General features: G+C 38.7%; 1 pseudogene; it reads left to right on the forward strand.

The window, feature by feature from the left end:
* Nucleotides 1–7,847: 7,847 nt before the first annotated feature.
* LOC148998766 (protein NRT1/ PTR FAMILY 4.3-like) lies at nt 7,848–11,120 on the forward strand (annotated as a pseudogene).
* The last annotated feature ends 282 nt before the right edge of the window (nt 11,121–11,402 follow it).

Below are 11,402 nucleotides of genomic sequence, written 5' to 3' on the forward strand. Positions count from 1 at the left end.
GTGTTGCTCGTGATAATGATCGAGATGATCGAGAATTTACAATGATCGGGAATGATCATGTTGCTCGTGATAATGATCGTGTTGCTCGTGATAATGATCGAGATGATCGAGAATTTACAATGATCGAGATGATCAAGAATTTATAATGATCGAGATGATCGAGAATTTACAATGATCGAAAGGATCGAGAATTTACAATGATCGAGAGGATCGAGAATTTACAAGGATCGAGAGGATCGAGAATTTACAACGATCGGGAGGATCGAGAATTTACAATGATCAAAGACATCGGTTGGAAACCCGTGTGGGTCCTTCTACAATCTCGGTCATCTTACACCTTTTTTAAGGTACTAATTTGAATTGGGTCAATCCCATTCATCTTGCGCCTTCCATAAGGACTTGCACCTTTTTTAAGTGAGCCAAAATATCTCTGAGGATGATCTTCTGGCAATGGCGCTCGGGAACATGGACGAGGCAAGGAGACGGAAACCTGTGCCTTCCAGCAAACCTCCTTCGGGAGTACTCAAAAAAGCCCCAAGACAAGTCCCCGCGGCTGCAAAGACGATTCCCCCTCCAACCGATCTTCTCCCGAGAAGAGTCCGAAGAAGAAACCATTCACTCGGGTTCACTCCCGTTTGATTAATTACTCCTTTTTAAAAGGAACTTGCATCTTTTCTTAAAGATACCATTCACTCGGGTTCACTCCCCGTTTGATTAATTACTCCTTTTTAAAAGGAACTTGCATCTTTCTTAAAGATACCATTCACTCGGGTTCACTCCCGTTTGATTAATTACTCCTTTTTAAAGGAACTTGCATCTTTTCTTAAAGATACCATTCACTCGGGTTCACTCCCATTTGATTAATTACTCCTTTTTAAAAGGAACTTGCATCTTTTCTTAAAGATACCATTCACTCGGGTTCACTCCCGTTTGATTAATTACTCCTTTTTAAAGGAACTTGCATCTTTTCTTAAAGATACCATTCACTCGGGTTCACTCCCGTTTGATTAATTTACTCCTTTTTAAAGGAACTTGCATCTTTTCTTAAAGATACCATTCACTCGGGTTCACTCCCGTTTGATTAATTACTCCTTTTAAAGGAACTTGCATCTTTTCTTAAAGATACCACTCACTCGGGTTCACTCCCGCTTGATTATTTACTCCTTTTTAAAGGAACTTGCATCTTTTCTTAAAGATACCATTCACTCGGGTTAATTCTCGTTTGATCAATAATTCCTTTTTTTAAAGGACTTACACATTTTTTAAGGTAATAATTTGAATCTGGTCAATCCCATTCATCTTGCGCCTTCCATAAGGACTTACACCTTTTTTAAGGTAATAATTTGAATCAGATCCACCCCGGTCAACTTGCGCCTTCCATAAAGATTTACACCTTTTTTAATCTTCCTTGCTATCCCACACGATGTAAACAACGTCCGGGATAGGGGGCTTATGATACGGAAGATTTCTACCCGACCGGGTCTGACCCGGATGGGGCTCCACATGCCAGTTAATCGGGAAAGATGCTGATCATCCATGACCAAAAGCGTAACATACGCCACAGATATAGCAATCATCATTGTTATGGAAGGTCAACTCAGTAGCTGATTGAAAGGGACCAACGACAAGGGAGCATGATCCGAGGAGAAACATCAGCCCTTGTCTGGCTAACTTACCAAATACATAAAAGGTAACACCCACACTATAAATGCATAGATCTACCCCTCCGGTAAGCAACCAATACACTTTGAGCATAATCTTGTGTAGCTTTTGCACGATACCTCATTCGGTTCATCATCTGACTTTGCCATCGGAGGCGGTTGCCCGGCACACAAGCCGGCCCGCATCTAACCTTCTTGCAGGACTCATCGTCCCGGATACGAGAGGAGGCTCAGTCGGATCCAGAAGCATAATTGATCCGCATCAACTACTACCCTTTCGGCAGGGGTATTGAAGCCGGTTAACCCGTGATGTTAGTGGCTGGGTCCTGTATGTCAAGCAGGCCTACTATCATCATAGAGAGGTAGGGTTGCATATAATAGATAAGGGCTCATGGACGCTCAAGACCGGTGAAATGACCCGTGAGAGGACATGGAGATCATCCTATCCATTATATGTGGATGACCACTGGGTTAATGAATGGGGTCCAACAGATGCCTCCATTGAGGATTCCATTCATAGGTGGGAAGGTATTGAACCAACAGAGCACTAGGCGTGAGGGGAAATATCCGGACCATATGTAGTACGAGACCATATGACTTTGCATTGGGCCTAAGATTATCCTTGACACGCGCCAGATCTTATACCAATGGTGATGTGAGAGAGTGGTGACCTAATCCCCAACTATGGCTTGACAGACTTTACACAACAACCGTGGGAGACGTGCATCGAGCCGTGAGGGAAGAGTGATGAGACCGCCCAAAGAAGACTCGGTGTGTGACTTAATGCGTGTCTACCATAGAGACTTCATGATAGAGTTAGGAGCATAATCATTCACATATCATATCATTGTCATTAATTACATTATTGATATTCATGTTATATGTGTGGTGTGAAATCTTGAGAATGAATGTGTGATATGATGTTGAGTTGACCTCACCGAGTTCCCGTTGAACTCATTCCTTTTATATGTCTTTTTCTATTAGATTATACCGCAGGTTATGAGGACTTCTTCCAAATGGAGGATTCGTTGCTAGTATATCTTCTTGAAGGAGTGACTGAAGAAGAAGTGGACACACATGGAGCTTCATGTCAGTATCAAGACTATTCTTTTGGGTGGGATTCCATTAGAGAACTAGTCTACTTTAGTTTTCCGCTGCGTTGAAAATTACTCTCTTTTCTTTTAAAAACTCTGATGTTATATTTTTATTTTGATGTAATGGATGATTGTAACCATTATTTCAGTTTTGATAACTTAGTATGATAAACTTGATTTATTCTTGTCCATTTAATTATGCTATATCATGTTTTGTATGGATTTGTCACTGAACCTAGATCTTGCGGTGTATCACCCCCACGGGCATTCGGGTAATGACCGGATCCGGCTGGGTGGGGTGCGACACTCATGAATTTAATTCTTAATACTCATTCACCTTTATCAAATTGAGGAGTATCTATAGACCAAACTACTCTTATAAATTACATCCTGTTAGGTTGGCAAGAGGTGAGCTTGGGAACTACATTTTAGCTGGTTGCGGGACAGTTTTGTTACTTTAATAAAGTCCATCCGCACATTCGTAAATGCTAGACTTACTTACTTTAGGGTCTGTAGGACCGGTGTCTTTCAATATAAACAATTCATACAAACGATTTCTAATAACAGTTCAAGTTTCAACCAAGATGGCCCATAATTTCGGTTAAATCTAAGTTTCTGGGAGACTGAGACAAAACCATGGGTTAATTTTGAAAGTCCTTGGTTTCAACAAATTTGGACAATATCTGAAATTTACAGTAGCTTCAACCAATATTTCAAAATTTCCAGCAGTTTCAACCAATTTTTCAGCAATTTCTACCAACCCAATTTCAGCAGCTTTGACAAGTTTCAGTAAGCTTTTGCCAGTTTCGATCAGCCCATCACATGCCGAGCTTTGAAATCAAGATCTTGATCCTTGCTTTTAATTGCCTCAACGAGCAATAGCAAAGTACAAAAGATGCAGGGACGAATGTATAAGACTTAAGGACATAAGAGAGGATGGGGGAAAAATACTGGAACAGGTTCTTCAAATGTCCAAGGAACTGTCACTTTTTCATGTGCTGACCAACTAAAGTTATATAGTTGTGAAGTATGACAAAAAATGGTTCAAACTTCAAACAATGGGAAATGTAAATACCTCTCCTAAGCATTAAGCATGATCTTTTGACTATATAATTTATGTATGACAATCATGTTTAGTTGTCCCACAGGTTGACAACCTTGCTGTGGTATCTGTATGAATAAATGAGCAAGTCCTATCTCTTCTATAAAGCATACACCACATTTGTTGCCAAGTTCGGAAACTTCAACATAATGTAACTAGAAGCTCCCCCCCCCCTCGTGAAGAGAAGCCCCAAGAGCCTAAAGAAAGGAAACGATTGTTGCCCAACCCCTTGTGGCCCCACGCAGAAGCGTAACCACATGGGGGTAGTTTGGTCATTTAACCCCCCTTGAGTTCCAATTGGTCTGGTTAGACACAACACAATTTTAGGCATCCAAATCTACTTTTACTTCGTTATTGAGTCCTTGTTTGTCAAGTTATGACAGAGTCCTAGTCCATGAAGGAGTACTCAAGTTGGAATCCAATTTCAAATTAGATTGCTACTTAAGTTACAGGTTTCTTTTAGTTCTACAATTCTTATTCATTTAGGAGTCAATACAACTGAATTCTTTCTTTAATTTGTTTCCTAATTGAGTCCTAGTGTGAGTATGAGTCCCTCGAGCGTTAATTTGGCAAGTACTAGAGAAAAGAAGTGTTGCAAGTAAATGTGTAGATATAGTTAAGGATATATATGATGGTTCGGTGACTAGTGTTAGAACAGGTGGGGGGACAAAGTAATGAATTCCCGATAACAGTTGGGCTACAACAAGGGTCATCTTTAAACCCATATCTATTTGCACTGGTAATGGATGAATTAACCAAAGACATTCAAGATGAGGTCCCCTGATGTATGATTTTTGCGGATGATATTGTGTTGATTGATGAGACCCAAAAATGGGGATTAATACCAAATTAGAATATCATGGAGAGTAGCGTTGGAATCAAAAGGCTTTAAACTTAGTAGATCGAAGACAGAATATCTAGTTTGTAACTTTAGTCATGATCAGGCAGATGATGAGGTGGTAATACTTGACAATAAAGAGATTCCTCAGAGTGATTGTTTTAGGTACCTAGGTTCAATTATAAGTAAAAGAGGTGATTTAGAGGATGAGGTTTCCCAAAGAATTAAAATAGGGTGGATGAAGTGGAGAGGTGCGTCCAAGGTCTTATGTGATCGGCGTATTCCATTAAAGCTTAAAGAAAAATTTTATAGGACCGTTGTTCGACCAGCTATGATGTACGGTGCAGAGTGTTGGGCTGTTAAAAAGAATCATATAAATAAACTCAGTGTAGCAGAAATGAGGATGCTAAGATGGATGAGTGGCAAAACAATGATGGATAAGATAAGAAATGATCATTTTAGAGTTGGTCTGGGAGTTGCTCCCATAAGTGATAAGCTTCAAGAAAGTCGTTTGAGGTGGCACGGCCACGTTCAACGGAGACCTATAAATACCCCAGTACGGAGAAGTGATATAATCCATATTGAAGGAACTAGAAAAGCTAAGGGTAGACTTAAGATAACCTTAGGAGAAGTGGTGAAAAAGGATATGTATAGCTTAGGCCTTGTATCTAGCATGGCCTCGAACGGAACTAATTAGAGGGCAAGAATCCATGTAGCCGACCCCATTTAGTTGGGACAAGGCTTATTTTTGTTGTTGTTGTTGTTGTGAGTATGACTTCTATTCCAAATAGAATTCCTTGTTTGCTGAGTCCTATCAGGAAACAAAGCCATTCATAGGTAAACAACACAGTTGATCGATTAATAAAATTTGGGATTTAAGGTGCCAAGAGAGGAGTCGTCGGTTTTCCCTATGAGAGAAGACTCACAGGTGTGTGTGTGTGTGTGTGATTGAATTTCTGCAGATTTTGTAAGTTCTTTTGTTGTTCCATTGGCCTAAAAGGAAGGTGTTGTCATTGTTGGCAACTTAAGTGGGCTTTGATATGGTACAGCAACACACAAAAAGGTTCCGAGAGAAAGAATCCAATTCAAATAAAGAAAACTTAAGAATCCCGTTTTTGAGGGTCTCTGTACAGTTTTGATCAACCTCTTCGTCGGATGGTCATCCAGTGTCCGAATGAGCCGATTTTTGGAGGAGAGCTTCACGACTTCTTGATATTCAAATCCAACGGTGGGATTGTTCATTGGAGATCTCTAAGTTAGTCCGATTTGTACGTCAAAACACTCCTTGTTTAAGTTAGATAGGAACTCTGAGTTTGATTCAAACTCTGAGTTTAATTAATCTATAAAAGGAGAGCAAACTCCAGCAGAAGAGGAAGGACGTTTTGAGGAGCTTGGGAAGAGCGTGGAGGTCGAACCAGAAGACGTTGGTTGGCTTTGGAGATCTGAAGCTTGGGAATAAAAAGTGAAAGAGAAGGAAGAAGAAGCAGCAGAAGAAAAGAAGGGAACATGGTTGTATGGTTTTTTTAAAGAGAGAAAACTGAAAAAGATTGAAAAGAAAAAAAAAAAAAGAGTTGGAGAAAAAGAGAAACAAGTATTGTTACCATGCATCTTACACAAGTTGAGGTAACCCGTATTCACAAGTTATTGTTTATTATTTTCTAAGTTATGTTTAATGATGAAGAACCTAGATCATGAATGTAATTTGGGGATTTGAATTATTGGTTTACATTGTGACCTAGCAAGTTGGATCTTGTCTAGGGGGTTGGGGTTGGTGCCCTTGTTTGAATTGCATTTTAGACTATAGCAGGGATTGATGTTCCTGGACTGTTGTAGCAATCAAAATATCTAGGAGTGTATTGAGTAATATACGAAACCCTAGGTAGGGTATTACTCCGTGGATGTAGGCAATTTGGCCGAACCACGTAAACTCTAGTGCATTGCGTTTTTTGTTTATTTTTCTTTGTTGCACATATTGGAGTGCCTTGATTGCAGAGTGGTGGTACACTGTCTGGTAGACCCAGCCACATAGTGGTGTGTGGTGGACGTGTCCTTGTGCAGTTGATAGCTACGAGAATGTTCTAATTAATCTTGTTTCGAGATTAAAGAAACTTCACATTGAAGTGAATTTTTGAAGACACTGATTCACCCCTCTCTCAATGTCAATCTGGGAATAACAATTGGTATCAGAGCCATGTTCCCGTGAAGAGAAGTGTAACCACTTCGGGATTTGATCAGAGAGTTTGTAAGAATGGCCACAAGTGAAGGCAGCTCCAAAGACTTTGGGAAAGTTCCTATTTTTTATGGTACAGGATATGTTTTTTGGAAAAGAAGAATGCAGATATACATTGGATCTCTAAGGTATGATGTATGACAGTCTGTGATTAATGGCTATGAGGAACCAGTAGCTCCGCTTATAGACAATGAGGCAAAAAGGGCTTATGCACACAATCTCAGGGCGTTAAATGCTATCATGTCTGGGCTGAATAAAGAAGTCATGGCTAAAGTAATGGACTGTGATACAGCTAAAGAAGTCTGGGACAGGTTGATAAGCATCTATGAAGGGTACATCAAAGTTAAGAAAGCCAAACTGCAAATCTTCAGAGCACAATTTGAAAGTCTTAAGATGATTGAAGAAGAAGACATAGACAGCTACATGGTCAAAGTAAATGAGGTTGTAAACTCCATCGGAGGAGTTGGAGAAAAAATTGAAAATTACGTGATATGTCGGGAAGATTCTCCGATCTGTGCTTCCCAAATATGACTCCAAAGTCTCGGCCATTGAAGAAGCCAAAGACTTGGATACAATCATTCTTGATGAAGTACATGGAACACTTAAAACCTATGAGATGAGAACTGAAAAGGGCAAGTTCACAGAGAAGGAAGCAGCATTCAAAGCAATGAAGAAGCTAAGGGTCAAAGAAGAAAAAGAATTTGAAGAATCTCGATGATGAACTTATAGCTTACTTAGCTAGAAAATTTAAGAAAAGACAGGTAAACACAAGGGAAAAGCACCTTTTAAGTGCTTCAGTTGTGGTGAAATAGGACACTTTGCCTCTAAATGTCATAAGAGAGGAAACATAGATGAAGAGGAAGATGAAGAGGAAGAGAGAAATATACTTACAAGACCTAGGGTGTTGAGTCATAAGCTTGATAGCATCTCCAACACTAACAACATGTGGCTGCTCAGGCTTACATGGATAGGGGAAACTCAATTAACAAAAAGAGGCATGGTGAAGCCAAAGCCGCTTTCTTCATATGCTGTAAGACCCAAGTCAGATTTTTCGGATTTTTCCGATTTTGATATATGAGGTGACTGAATTGGCTTCTTTTACTTTCATATTGTTGCAGTCATGGTGGTGATGACGAACATGTCTTTTGCACCAACTTTTCTAAACTTGCAGACATATCTTATAGGAACCATGCATATGGATGTTGCCACTGCTTCCACCACTGTGACCAACTTCTTTGGTTCTACATGCGCGTTTGCGTTGTTTGGTGGCTTCATCGCAGACTCTTACATCACTAGATTCAAAACGTTACTTCTTTTTGCTCCCCTGGTTTTTCTTGTAAGTTCCTCTCTTTCTGTACATTTGTAACTATAGATGATTTAACTTCACTTCCAAGTGGGGTTTTGAGTATGTGTATTTCTTTCTGTTCCTTTTGGAGAAGAATTTCTTGTTCTCCTTTGTATATGAAGTAATCGGATACGAACTAGATTTCAGGATAAATTTTATAAAAATCCTTAATATGTGCTGTCAGAGCAAATCCTTCTGATTGGGACCATTATCCTGTGAAGCTAAGTTCTCAGAACGTGGCAAGCTTCTTGTAATTGAAAAATGGTGGAGCTGATTTCTTCAATTACACAACTTGTCTTGAAAACCAACATGACTTCAGCGATATCAGTATTCATCCATTAGATAAAGGAATTAAACCCGCACATGAAAATGATAATAGAATCATAGAACGAAATCCAATATTCTAACCCACATAAGTTTCTAAATCCAAGATTCTTACATTAGTTTTGTACAATTTTCTTCTTGTAGGGCTTTGTCTTGCTCACACTGCAAGCATATATTCCATCACTAAGGCCGGCAGCATGTGACACCTCTGGACAACAAAACTACTGCGAAGAAGTCCATGGCTCAAACGCTGCTGTTCTCTACATTGCCTTGTACATGATAGCCTTGGGTGAAGGCTGTTTAAGAGCCAATCTAGCACCATTTGGTGCAGACCAGTTTAATGATGATGATGATGGGAGCAAATCTCGCCGTATATCCAGCTACTTCAACTGGTTAAACATTTCCATTTTTGGAGGATCTGTTCTTGGTTTAACCATCATAGTCTGGCTTGAAACCAGCAAATGATGGGTTGAAGGTCTTTCTGCAACTTCAGCTGTTATGTTACTTGGAATCATAGTATTTGCATATGGCTTTAAATTCTATTGTCATCAAATCCCAACAGGCAGCCCTCTTACCAGAATATTGCAGGTAGGGATATATTAGAATTAAGCTCTACTTGATCTTCTTAAATAGATTATTAGGCGTGACAAGGATGATTCTTCTTCTTCTTCTTATATATATATATATATATATATATATATATATTCTTTAATGGAAGGAGGAGATGGTATTGAAAGAATTCAAATGAGAAGAGCAAATAATATAGAAATAATTCAAATTACAGACAATTAGGAAAATGATGAAAAATCATCCTTATCACACCTAATATTTATTTTATTTTATTTTTATGGAAAGAATTCAAATAGAAAGAATGATGAATGGAAATAATTAAAATGAAAGGAATGATGAATGGAAAGAATTTAAATGAGATGATGAAATGATATGGAAATAATTCAAATGAGTTGAGCAAATATTATAGAAATGATTCAAATTAGAGACAATTAGGGAAATGATGAAAAATCATCCTTATCTTTTTTTCTTTTCTTTTCTTTTTTTTGTTAAAAAAATCATCCTTATCACGCCGAATATAAATTGCTAGTCTGCTTGTGTGTACTATTAATTTGTAATTGATTTTCTTCTCTTTCTCCTCTTTTTTCAGGTTGTTGTGGCTGCAATTAAGAAAAGAAATCTTCCCTCACCAGAAAATGGAGCAGGATCATTATATCAAGGATCTCTTGATGAAGAGGTGATAGGAGAAATACTACCACACACAGAGAGTCTAAGGTCAAAGAATATTTAATGACCCAAACACACCCTTGATTTCAACCTAAAATATGCTAAAACCCCATAAGGTTTCTGAAGGCCAACTATGATGGTGATTGAACCATCCCTTATGAGTGGAGAAAAAATTTCTTCATTTTCTAAATTAATTATTGCAAAGCTAACACAACTTAGTAAATATGACTTCTTGGAATGAATTAGGCTTGGAATTACTCTTTGGCTCGCCAGGCTTGTCCCAACCCGTCCTAGATTTTTGGCCCCGACCTTGACCCTGATTTTGGCTCTAATTTTGACCCTAATTTTGTCCCTGATGTTTGATTTCAATGAATTAAGAACAAGGATAAGGATAGGGCCAATCAGGGTCAAGGCTAAGTATAGGGTCAATCAGGGCTAGGAACAAGGCCAAAAATAGGGCCAAGGCCAAGTATAGGAGCAATCAAGGCGGAAATGGGCTTGGCTTGGCCGTGTGGGGCTTAGAGTCAGGGACAATAATCCTTGGCCCTAAATTAGGGTCAAGGTGGGAATGAACTTAGATTAGAATATATAGGGCTGGGTTTGGGATTGCAAAAACTCGGTTAGCCCGGCCCTGTTGCAACTCTATGCTAAACTACTTCAAAGTTGTTTTTAAAGGGAGAGGTAGACACAGAAGATTATGGAAAATTGTAAGTGTTTATCCTTAATTGGAGTCAGCTTCTTCACAGAAAGAAAAAATAAATAGGTATTAAAAATCAATGAAACAAGGTTTATGGTGTCCACAAAATCTTTTTTTTGTCGGCACAAAAAGGAGACAATCTGTTTCATTGGCACATAAAAACAGTCCAATATACCCAAACTGAAGTTTTCATTCTTCTGTTGTACAAGCACAAAAAAACATAAGAGACAAGGAAGTGCATTTGTGAACAATGCTTTCAGTAGGGAAATTTTGTTAACTATTCCTGAAATTTTATTTGCAGTTTCCTCGACAAAGCTTCAATTCTGCAAGGGCCGGAAGGGAATTGGTCTCTTTGCACTGTGACCCAAGTGGAAGAGACTAAAATCGTCATCAGGTTGCTCCCAATATTTCTTAGTGCATTGTTTGCTTACATTCCCATACCATTGTTTTTGGTCTTCACAATTCAACAGGGGAACACAATGAACACTAAGCTAGGGAAGATCAATGTCTCTCCCGTGTCTCTTATGACTATTCCTCTATTCTTGCAAGCACCGATCTTAATAAGACACAACCTCAATAGTAGAAATGGTTGAATAATTTCATATGAGAGAACCTCAAATATATAGACAGCATACATCCCATGCTGGTAGGTAATTATGAACAATAAAGGAAATATATAAAAGATGGAAATACAATACAATGAAATGTTTGTATGAAAATATAATACATGGAAATGTTTGTATAGCAAATATAATACATGGAAATGATTGTATGAAAATACAATGTATGGAAAGAATTCGAATTGAAGGAATGAGATGGTATGGAAAGAATTCGAATTGAAGGAATGATGAATGGAAGGAATTCAAATGGAAAGA

This window comes from Hakea prostrata, unplaced genomic scaffold (assembly GCF_041222555.1).
Source record: "Hakea prostrata isolate BN-2017 unplaced genomic scaffold, UWA_Hpros_2 contig_149, whole genome shotgun sequence".
Taxonomy (NCBI): Eukaryota; Viridiplantae; Streptophyta; class Magnoliopsida; order Proteales; family Proteaceae; genus Hakea; species Hakea prostrata.